Source organism: Leucoraja erinacea, chromosome 6 (assembly GCF_028641065.1).
Source record: "Leucoraja erinacea ecotype New England chromosome 6, Leri_hhj_1, whole genome shotgun sequence".
Taxonomy (NCBI): Eukaryota; Metazoa; Chordata; class Chondrichthyes; order Rajiformes; family Rajidae; genus Leucoraja; species Leucoraja erinaceus.
In genome coordinates, this window is record NC_073382.1 from 58,955,233 (window position 1) to 58,967,950 (window position 12,718).

General features: G+C 39.0%; 1 protein-coding gene across 2 annotated transcripts in view; it reads right to left on the reverse strand.

Moving 5' to 3' along the window:
- The window catches only part of LOC129698201 (neuronal PAS domain-containing protein 2-like), a 64,102-nt gene that overhangs the window by 50,505 nt on the left and 879 nt on the right, over window positions 1-12,718 (reverse strand). The gene's annotated exons all lie outside the window — the stretch shown is intronic.

Sequence of the window (12,718 nt, forward strand, 5' to 3'; positions counted from 1 at the left end):
CATGCTACTTTACAGTTCACCAAGTTCAAATTCTCTCCTGAAGCCCCTCAGAAAGGGTATTTCATATGAAGACTTTCATTGAAATTACTCTTTGACCTAACCTTTAGTGATTCTTAACCCAAAGGCATCCAGGGATACAACAATAGAACTAAAAAACAGAGTAATTTAAAATGCTGAGAGACTGAAAGGTGTTGATCTGGGTGGCTTTGCAAACAAATCACTGAAAATTAACATGTAAAACAAGGAACTGCAGATGCTTGTTTACAAAAAAACACAAAGTGCTGGAGTAATTCACCAGGTCAGGTAGCATGCCATGAGAACATAGATAAGTGACGTTCTGAGTTGGGACTCTACTTCAAACTGGTTATAAGGAGGAGGGGGAACAAACCTGGAAGAGAGGAGGTGCAGGACAAAGCGTAGCAGATATATCAAAAAAGCATTAAAAAGCATTAAAAAAACCTTGTGTGTTTAAAGTGAAATCACCTATAGGCTTTGTCCTGCCCCTCTTCTATTCCACTTTTCCCTCAATCAATCTGAAGAGTCCTGATCTGAAACATCACATCCATGTTATCCAGCAATGCTTCCTGACCTGCTGAGTTACTCCAGCACTCTGTGTCGTAATTTGCAATTTATGCACAGGTCCCAGTGTTATGCGCTATTAATATTTGGAACCGTACAAAGCCTTGCACTAAGTGAATTCATAAGAGTGATTTGGCAGCCCTAATCAAACATGTGCTGTATCATTTTCAGGTTTTTTTGGGCAGCACTAAACTGTCTGGCCAATTTTGATAAATACTTAGTTTAAAAAATATACTCCAAGTCAAACTGAAATATCAACCATCACAGGCTTTTATTAATCTTCTCTCCTAGGGTCACAGATAATTCAGTAAAGTTATCATCTTGTTTGTTAAAGGTAGACAAAAAATGCTGGAGAAACTCAGCAGGTGAGGCAGCATCTATAGAGCGAAGGAATAGGTGACGTTTGTTAAAGGCTAGTCATGAACAATCTTGAGGGGTCATAAAAAGTATAGAAAGAAAAAGTTCCCTGAGGCATTTGTATCCAAAGAACTACTTGAAATATCGACACAACTGTCTAATAGAAATGAATAATGTAAGATCAATTTGCAACTCTCCAGCATGACAGGACAAGTCATTATTGTTTTTTCTGTGAAACAGTATAAAGGGAAGCTGGTGAATGACTCACAAAAAATGTGTAAACCATTGAGGACACATAATACCCATGTACAGTGCATGATGCATAATGAAGCTTGGTTCACAAAGACAACAAGCTGTACTGCTGTGCCAAAGAGAACAAAGTTAATCAGGGTCGTCAGTGTTTATGCCAGAGGATTCTTCTAAGCATCTGTTTCACCATGCAGTCTTTAAATAAAGGATCAAAACTACAGCTGCATGTGATTTACTGAAGTTTATATAATGTTATTCTGTTGTTATTTGCATGAATATACAATAACGCCATGTTCATCTGCCAATATGTTCACCATAAACAAGATAATAAAAGGTATTATAAGCACTTTGACAATGTAATTCAGCACAATGTATAACATGGGCAACGTAAAACAGCTTGAATTATAATTTTCTCTCTCTTCCACGAGTCTCCCAGGTTTAAATCGGGGGTTTCTCCTCCTGTGCTGAAGAAGATGAATAATGTTCTGTGCTGTCATGAGACAGCTTAGTGAGATGTGGCATCAACAGATCGCACTATTATTCCAGGCACTGAGTAATACCCTGATAAAAATATTGAGATGCTTTTTACTCATCTCTGAGCAAGCTAAGAAAATAAATCCACAGTTGTCTTGTTGCCAAATATGGATAAATATATGGCTGCCAAGCATCCTGCACAGATGCATCAAGTTACTTTCCTCATTTGAATCAAATGTCATGATGTTTAACAACAATTTGTAACACGTGGAAACCAGATGGGAAAAATGTTTTTTGAAAGAAAAATTGCTGCATGCATCACATGTTCTTAACAGATGAATGCAATACAGATACAAGTAATTGAGAGCAATATATATCCTGGCTGTATTTCTTATGCTTAATTATTAAATGTGCTTGGATGACTGCAGTTTCCACATAACTGGAGACACTCAATGTCATTCAGAACAAAGCAGGTTGCTTGACTGGCATCACAACCAACGTTATAAGCATCACTCTCTCTGTTAAAAGTGTCCTTCCTTTCAGTGTGTACTCAATCGCAGGTGCATGGCGGCAACTTGCCAAGGACACTTAAACAGCAACAACAAGATCCCCACCAACTCTAACATGGGCAGCACAGTGGTGCAGCAGCAGAGTTGCTGCCTTACAGGGCCAGGGACCCGGGTACGAGACTGACTGTGGATGATGTTAGTATGGAGTTTGTACATTCTCCCCATGACCTGCTCTGGTTTCCTCCCACACTCGAAAGACATGTAGATTTATAGGGTAATTGGCTTGGTAAAATTGTAAATTGTCCCTCGTGTGCAGGATAGTGTTAGTGTGTGGGGATGGCTGGCTGGCGCGGACTTGGTGTGTCGAAGGGCCTGTTTCCATGCTGAATCTCTAAACTAAACTACAATGACAAGGGAAACAAGTACAATGAAATACCATCACCTTAGTGTTCTTTTCCAAGTCATAAACCATCTTGATATGAGACGAATGAGGAATTCCTCTCCAAATGAAAATCCATTCTGGTTTAAAATCTAGATTTTTTAATATCTGTCCTTTGTCTGTCCTTAGCACTTGCACTAACCGTAAAATATAATAGTGGTTACAACATTAGGATGCACCTTTTTTGGATAACCTTATTGATAATAAAATACCAACCACATGTTGGTTAATTAGGGATTAAGTTTAGATTTAAGTCATTTGATCAACACCTGGAACTAGATTGTCGGAGAATGCTTAACTGAGTAAAGGTAGCAATAGATTGCTTGCAAAGTAGTGTGGTAGACACAATGTGTGAATATGAATTTAAGTCACATTGTGAAAGCAAATGACAAATCAACAACGACTGAAATGATGCTGACAATATTCAAAATTGCTTTTTAAATACAGAACACACAGCTACAGGCTTTTAAGCTATGTGCAAGAGGTTTTTACATTTCATCACAGCCCAGGGAGAGAAGGAAAACAATGTGTTATTCAATAGAAGAAAGTAACATGTAAAAATTGTAAGTTTTTCCCCCTTCCATAAGGTAATTATGCATGCAGAATTGAAAGGGTAAATAAATCCACTGGAAACCAATGGAAGAGAATTGAGAAGAGACAGGAAGTTGAACCGAATATGAAATATGCTACCCATAAGAAAAATGAAGAGTTTATAAAGTGGAGTAGTAAAAAAAAAACATGAGAAGGCTTTGTTTACTTATTGTCAAGACATTCTGTTCACAAGAAGAGTGTCAAGCAGCTTTAAGTTGTAATAAAAAGAAAGTAGGTGCTAAAGGCAGGAAGAATTGATAACAACTAAAATCACCCATGTATACATTTTTAAATATTGAATAATGTAGTTACAAAATTAAAAGGCAGGAAAACAATATATCTGAAGTACCATGAACTAAAGAACTGTAGCATCAAAGACATAAATATTTCAAACTAAGATTGTAACTTTGTTTAATGTGACGGACTTTCCAAGTACAGAACTGTTTTTTGAAGGATTCGGGCAATCAGAAGTTTGGAAGATGAATGGATACATAGCTGCAAGCCATTTGATCAGATTCTTCTTTGTTTTACTAGAGTTACGCTGATAAATTGAACTGTCTCTCAAGCTTTTTTCCACCAAATGATTCATGATAATATCTAACACCGAGTTGCTCCCCACTTTTGAAATTTGATTCCAGCCGCTTTGCTCCGAACCGACACGCTGAAGGAAATTTGCTGCACAATATGTTTTATGACTTGGTCATGTTTCCTAGAACCAGGTAGAGCAGGCAGACCATGAGATCCATCAATGTGCCCAAGGCTTTTATATTGGAATTCAGTGATGTAGTTAAAACCATAGGATAATCACCTTTATGCATTTATTTGGTGCCTGTCTTCCACATGCCTTTCTGTGCCTTGTGCTGACACTCACCATTCTACCCCAGTTGGAACACAACTGAGTGAAGGCTATAGATTTGCCATATGCAGGAGTGGCAAGAGGGGAATAAGCACACAGGGCTCAGAGGTTTTGGCTTTAGATTACACCATACTGTAGTGAGTGGTAATAGTCTGGGCTAGCTGACTGGGCAAGCAATTTAAAAACTCGTAAAAGTCAAATGCATTAAATAAAACCCCAAAAGCTTTTTAAAATGTTTGAAAGTGTTTTAAGTAATTAAAAAATTTATATCAAACACAACAAATTTATTACTCCTACCCTTCTTTCTCACAGTCATAAAATCTCACTCTAATGAATGAGCTCACAAATTGTGGGCTAGATTTTAAATGGCGTTGAGCAGATTCTCCTGCATATGCACCAGGGGGAATGCAGAAGGTTTGCGTTGGGGGTTCACTGGCCGATCATAGTTGGGGAAATGCTGTAAGGAGGTCAGTGGCAATTTCATGTCGTAGGTAGCACACACTTCAGTACTCAACAACAGTGAGCATTTGTGTTCACACGTGAGCCTGAGACATTCTGGTACTTTGGATGAGAAATGCTGCCAGTTCCAATCACAGGCATTTCCCTTTTAGTTCCAGACAAGAATGTTTGCCTTTAAATCATCAAAAAAAGCCCCCAATAATATTGGCACTATGGCCTCCAAGGCTACATTTCACTTTTGTAACTCCCAACTCATAATTAAATAAAACATTAAATAATTGGTCAATAAAATCATTAGTAAGACCGCCATTATGTATTGGGAATTCCATCCATTTTCACGTGCACCTTATTTTATAAAATAATTGAAGATACAATATAGGAGTGGATAACATACTTAAAATTTTCCATCTGACACACATGATAAAAAGGCATATGACACAATGTGCATTTTAATGAATGTAAATATCTACCACCCTCCTTCAATTGTATCACAATAATTGCATCATCTATAAACAAAATAAAATAAAATGCTTCACTTTGGCCCATAAAAAAATGAAATCTTTAAATCCCATTTAATCCTCCATCTTTATCAAAATTGTTTCCCACAGTAAACTGTGATTAAATAGATGGTCAATAAATCAAAGGTAGACAAAAATGCTGGAGAAACTCAGCGGGTGAGGTAGCATCTATGGAGCAAAGGAAATAGGCAACGTTTCGGGCCGAAACCCTTCTTCAGACTGATAAATCAATGCAGGAGCTATTCATTAATTCATTTACTTCTGACAAACTGAAGTTTATAGACAATAGACAATGGACAATAGGTGCAGGAGTAGGCCATTCGGCCCTTCGAGCCAGCACCGCCTTTCAATGTGATCATGGCTGATCAGCCCCAAACAGTACCCCATTCCTGCCTTCTTAAGTTTAGTCAAAGTATAAAAACGTTGTCCATGATAATTTTTAAATGATTTTTGCTTTAACAAGTATTTTAGTATTTTATATAGTACTTATTATATAGTGTATTATTTTAGTAAAATTAAAACAAAATATAATGGTCCAGATTTCACCACTAACTTAATAAAGGACCTACCTATCTATCAACTATATCCATTAAACCCACTGCTCAAAATGTCTTCCTTAAGTCTCTGTTATTCCTTAATATCAGTAATTTAACCATCATTTTTAAACTCATGAAATGTCGCAGGAACACTGTGAGGTCACCTGGGAAGAATATAGATATACAAATCCTCAATTATCAACAACATCAATTATCAAGAAGATTCTGCTGCAGTGAAATCGTTATGAGTTTTTTTCCAATTATGCTACAACGAATAAAATGATACATATATTATTATGTACTCAGATATGGAATTAGATGGGCATGTCAAAGTCAGTATTTTAATCACCATCCCAAATTGCTATATAGATTACAAAACATTATGTACAGTACTTGTTAATTTTGCCCTCTATTAGTGATTTTTGTAGTAAATCTAGATAGAAACCAGGCTCAGCTGCTTTAGTAGACAAATTGTACTATGGATAAGTATGTTATGTTTTTCCAGTGTGTATGAATTTTCCAGATCACATAAAAATGGGGTTGATCCTTCAAAGGATTTCTGGTAGAAAGCAGCAAAAAAGTGTTACCATTAGGGCGGCACAGTGGCGCAGAGGTAGAGTTGCTGCCTTACGGCGTTAGAGACCCATGTTCGATTCTGACTATGGATGCTGTCTGTATGGAGTTTGTACGTTCTCCCCGTGACCTGCGTGGGTTTTCTCCTGGTTCTCCAGTTTCCTCCCACACTTTAAAGACCCAAACATAGGTTAATTGGCTTGGTGTCATTGAAAATTGACCCTAATGTGTGTAGGAAAGTGTTAGTGTGCGGGAATCACTGGTTGGCACAGACTCGGTGGGCCGAAGGGCCTGTTTCCATGCTGTATCTTTAAACTAAACTAAACATTACCACACGTGGGGAAATTGGCCACTTCTTCAGTTATATACTGGTATATACAGTTATATTCTGGTATAGACACAAAAAGCTGGAGTAACTCAGCGGGACAGACAGCATCTCTGGAGAGAAGGAAAGGCATCTCTCCAGAGATGCTGTCTGCCCTGCTGAGTTACTCCAGCTTTTTTGTATCTCTCTTCGGTTTAAACCAGCATCTGCAGTTCTTTCTTGCATATATACTGGCATAAATTGGTAAAAGAGGTTCAACTCATTCTGGAGCACACCTCTGCTACGTTACTGTCGGTTTTTGCCAGGATCATGGCCTTTGCAGTTTCCAGTGCAACCCAATTGTCTCCCAAAATTAAACAAATAAATTAAAGCCAGGGTCTGTGCTGTTGATGGTCTGAGAAAAGGCCGAGGTGGATCATCCACATCATTGAAGATGCTTGAAAACACTTGATTCTCATTCATATATTGGGGTCCATCGTCGCTGAGGATGGGGATCATCTTGGAACCTCTTCATCTTGTTAGTTATTGCTTACCCACCATCATTCCCATTAGATGTAGAAGAACTGCAGACCTTTGATATATTTAGTTTAGTTTAGAGATACAGCGCGGAAACAGGCTCTTCGGCACACCAGGTCCACGTTGACCAGTGATCCCCGCACACTAATACTATCTTAAACACACTAGGGACAATTTACATTATATACCAATCCAATTAATCTACAAACCTGTATGTCTTTGGAGTGTGGGAAGAAACCACAAGATCTCAGAGATAACCCATGCAGGTCACGGGGAGAACATACAAACCCCGTACAGACAGCACCCGTAGTCAGGATTGAACCCAGGCCTCTGGTGCTGAAAGCGCTATAAGGCAGGAACTCTACCGCTGCACCACTGTGCTGCCCAATCTGACATCTATGTAGTCCTGTGCTGCAGCTTCCCTGCGATGGCTCTTCATTTTTTGGGAAGCCTGCGCCATTCCTAGCATACATATCTGGACCAGAGTTGGTTATTTAGCTCGACAGTAATGAAGGACATCCATGAAGGAGCACAATTTCGTCTATTAAGGGAAGAACAAAGTCTGGAGATCATTAGGAGAATCTTCACCATGTCAGTTGTGATACCATAACCCTTTACGGCAGGGGTTCCCAACCTTTTTCGTTCCCGTTTACCCCTGGCAACTTTAATAGCACATAACAAAGTTATTTCACTTATTTTTGAACAACTAATGATGAACAGATACCGGGTTACCAGAACCAAACACAGTCAGTCAATGAGAAAAAATATGTATAAATCCAGAATCAACAAATTTACCCCCTGGGTAGGTGAAATGTATCCCAGGTTTGGAACCCTTGCTTTACGGAGTGCAATGTGAATGATAAGAACTTCCATCGCTACTCACTCCTAACTGTATGCCATTGAGCTACCATATCGAGTGGGGTCTGTCTACCGATGAGACAGGATCTCCAGGGACTGAGGTAGCAATCTGGGATGCTGTCTAAAAAGTCAGATTCTGTGAGTATGTTGTATTGCGGCGCCGTACCATGGCAACCTCGCAACGGTCTGTCTTGTCCTTTTCTTTTTTTGTTGTTTTTTAGTCCGTTGTCAAATGTATGTTTTAGTGGATCTTTCGTTGTGTATGTGGGGGGTGGGGGTGTTGGGGAAACTTTTTTTTATCTCTTTCCTCGACGGAGATGTGGCATTTTCCGTATCGTATCTCCGTCTGCACGGCAGCCTAACATCGTGGAGCTGGTGGTCCCTTTGCCGGGGATCAACTTTTGGGAGCTCAAACCTCGGGAGCCTGCGGACTTAACATCGTGGAGTTTGCGATCCCTTTGTCAGGGATCGACTTCGGGAGCTCCAACCACAGGAGCTTCGATGGCTCCGACGCGGGAGCTTCAATCGCCCTGATTGCAGGAGCTTCGACCGCCCCGACTGCGGATGCTTCGACTGCCCGACCCGCGGGAGAAAAGGAGGGAAGAAGATAATATGATATCATTGCACTGTGGTGGATATTTATGCTAATTTTTTATGAAGTTGTGTGTCTTGCTGCTTTTTTGGTATGACTATGGCAAATCAAATTCATTGTATGTTATTACATACTTGGCTAATAAATTATTTGTGTCTTGTATGTGATATTCTCACAAGACAGGCCTATTTTGGATATCCACAAGAAAGATTCTAGAGCCAAGTCAGTTCAATAAGCACATGATCTTGACCGGTAGCCCTTTTGATTACATTTTTATTTTATTGCAACGGGTTGATACAACTGAATGGCTTGGCATGTCACTTCAGAAGCCATTTGAAGGTTAGCCACAATGTTATGAGTTCTGGGGTCACCCGTAAGCCAGACAGGCAAGGATGGCAATTTTTCCTCCTTACAGGATTTGAGTAAAGAGAACGTCAGAAATTTCACAATCATCATTTACAACAGTAGCTTTTTATCCAGGTTATTTAATTAAACTAATTTTAAATTGGTTAATGAAATACCCCAAATGTACCCAAAATACCCTAATTAAATACCCTGCTGTGATGGCATCTGAATTCATGATTCTGAACCATTAATCCAGGCCTTTTGAATATAACAACTAAAGTGTCATTTAATTATAATAAACATATCAGGTGCAATGAATAAGGCATTTACCAAATATAGCAGCTCAACGTTTATTTTCTGTATTTGTAGAAATACAATTTGATACTTTTCTACCCATTATATAATGCCAACTCTTCAAATATTTGAAATGTTATTTGTTGCGTATAAACTAAATTAACTTCACAATAACATTCAGCAGTCCTGGTACATGATTATATATTTTGTAGAAAATATAGTTTTAATAACACCAAGACATTAAGGGTTTCTGTTAATCTCTTGTCTAAACTCCTCTTCATTCTAACTAATCCTTGGTGCCTATTTAATCTTTGAATATATTTTCCTTGATGATTTTCTTCCCTTCCCTTTAGTTCCCTGTGAAGTTAGCACAATCCTGCAGTATAATTCCATGAGAACTGGCTCTTTTCCAAATCGCATTTATATTTTAGCATTGGAAAGATATTTAAAACAATAGGCATCAAAGTCAAACCTAATATTGTTCTCACCTGACTTTCACACACAGGGAGTTCCCAATACAAGGCACTGGACACCAGTGGAGTGTTGAATAAATTACACTCTTGAATGCCAAGCTAGATGCATTATGAGCAAGAGAATGTCTTGCCCATTTGAATCTGCTCCACCATTCACAAAGATCAAAGCAGATCTTCTATTATTTGCATATCCCCTGATTCTTCTAATGCCCTATTTGTCTCTGTTTTCAATTAAAGCAAAGTCTGAACTACCACAATCTTCCGGAATAGAGAATTCAAATGTCACCATCCTCTGAACAATGACATTTCTCCTGATCTCAGTCATAAAGACTTTTCCTCAAACTATGCTCCCTGGTTCAAGTCTCCTCAGCCAAGGGAAACATCCTTCCTTCATCCAACCAGCCAAACCCTTGTCGAAGATAGATAAAAAATGCTGGAGTAACTCAGCGGGTCAGGCAGCATCTTTGGAGAAAAGGAATAGGTGACGTTACGGGTTGGAACCCTTCTCTGCTTGACCCGCTGAGTTGCTCCAGCATTTTGTGTCCATCTTCGGTATAAGCCAGCACCTGAGTTCCTTCCGACACCCTCTAAGAATGTGGTAAGTTTCTACGAGTTTCCTCCTATTCTTCTAAACTCCAAAGAATATGGTCTACTAAATTTCTCCTCGTATGGCAAACCTGTAACCCCTGAAATCAGTGTAATAAATGTTTGTTGTTCCCAATAACTATTCTAACAGCCAGGTTCTCAAATCTCTCCAAAGGATTAGTTAAACATGATTTTCCCTTCATAACTTATGTTGACTGCCAAAAAAAGACACAAAGTGCCAGGAGAATATTAACACAGCCAGGAGAATATGGACTTGCGATGTTACGGATCAGGGTCCTTCCTTCGACTAGTCTGAAGAAGGGTCCCAACCTGAAACATCACCTATCCATATTTTCCAAAGCTTTGCACATGCGCCCTGTCATTGAGTGAATTTTCATGGAATTCGAGTTTCCTCCCACATCAAAACATGTGTCAGTGTGTTAATTGGCCACTATAAACTGCCCCTTGAGTGAAGGTGAATGGTAGAAATTGTGGGCAATTCCTGGAAATCTGGGGAGAAAAGATCATAGGGAAAATCAGTGGGAAATGGGATCACTCCATGAGGTTTCATAGACTCAACGGGCCAAAATGGCCTTCTTCAATGTCATAGGGAAATAGGGAAGAATGGCTCTTTGTTCAATCTGTGGCCACTTTTTGCCAGCAAAGGTAAGGCAATTAATGGTGCCTGAAAAATTCACTACCTTAAATTCTTTGGTTTGGAATCCTCCCAGGCCATTACTAAAAATATGTGTGGGATACTGGCAGGCAATTGCATCAACTTTGCCTACAATGAGCGCAGTCAGGATGAAGGGATATATCAGAAAGTACTCTGGTTGGTTTTCCACTGTTGTAGGTTGTCATCAGTACTTTAAGTTTGCAAGTGAGACAAATTGGTTAAGAGATCAATAATACTTAATGGAAAATTGCATCAAAGGATTGTGAATGACAACCACTGTATTACTTTACTGTAGTTTCCCCTGAGTTTACGCCTTCACAATATTCTGCAACAAAAAATGGGCAGTAAAAACAAATGTGAGTGTGAAATAGATTTTGATTTTGATTACCTGGGCAATAAACATAGAGATTCCATCACCAACCCAGGCGATAGGAGTACTATTTTCATATTCACAATGGAAATGAAAGTCAGGCTGTCATTACAATATAATCTATTTGTTGATATGCAGGAAATAGAAACCAACAATCTACTGCTGGTATCTCACACAAAGAAATTAAAATAACTTTGGTCAACTTCTGTTAATATCACACAATTATGGTTTAAATAAACTGTAAAATATATATTTTTTAACTGGTCCATTCTTTTCACAGTCCTCCCTCTTCTAAACAATGTGGGCGACAGTGGTAGCGTTACTGCCTTATAGTGCCAGAGACCCAGGTTCAATCCTGATTACGGGTGCTCTCTGTACGGAGTTTGCACATTCTCCATGTGACTGTGTGGGTTTATTCCGGGTGCTCTGGTTTCCTCTCACATTCCAAACATGCAGGTTTGCAGTTTAATTGATAAATTGTTTCTACGGTGTAGGATAGAACTATATACGGGATGATTGTTGGTCGGCAGGGACTCTGCAGGCCGAAGGGCCTGTTTCCATGCCGTATCTCCAATCAAAGATGTTCTATGAATGTCACAGTGGCTCACCAGGGTCTTATATGAATATAGCATATCATGTGTGATTTGACTGATAAGCATTACAACTTAGCTGTTTGTATCTTTAAAAAGTTTTCCAATCACAAATATAAATCACATTTTCCCCTTTTGTGCTCAAAAATCAACTGTTGCAATGCAGTGCTGACCTAACTGAAAGTAACTAACATAAAGTAACCATGTAAATGAATGATATTCTATTTTATGTGTATCTTTATATACCAGCTAGTCAGGAATATTCAGACATAGTCATACAGCATGGAAACAGGCCCTTCGGCCCCCAACTTGCCCAGAACCAGACCATCCCCCGTCTATACTAGGTCCACCTGCCTGCATTTGGCCCATATCCTTCTAAACCTATCCTATCCATGTACCTATCTAAATATATTTTAAACATACATATGTGCTTGTTGTCAGTGGTCACTGCAATTTCTTATTAATGAACACAGTCAATTGTGTTCAGTGGTGATGATGATGATGATGAAAGTTCAACATAGGTTGCAGATGATTTAAAATAGACACAAAGTGCTGGAGTATCTCAGCGGGTCATGCAGCATCTCTGGAGAACGTGGATGAGTTCAATCGTCACCAATCCATGTTCTCCAGAGGTGTTGCCTGACCCGCTGTTACTTTAGAACTTTGTGTCTTTTTGATAAAGCATCTGCAGTTCCTTGTTTCTATATTTTAAAATAGATTAATTATTGTAATTAAATAATACAAATAAAATAATAAGAGGGGATACAGTGGCATATCAATACGCACGGACGAAGATGACTGCAATCTGATTAAAAGTGATATTGTGGTGCGCAGTTTGTGGAAGCAAGCTTCTAAAAGCAATGGCGTACCATTTCAAAAGTAAAATGTTGGTGCCAACGCAAGAGGAGCATCGAGAGAAAGATAATGCATTACATGCAAATTTCAGAAATGCAA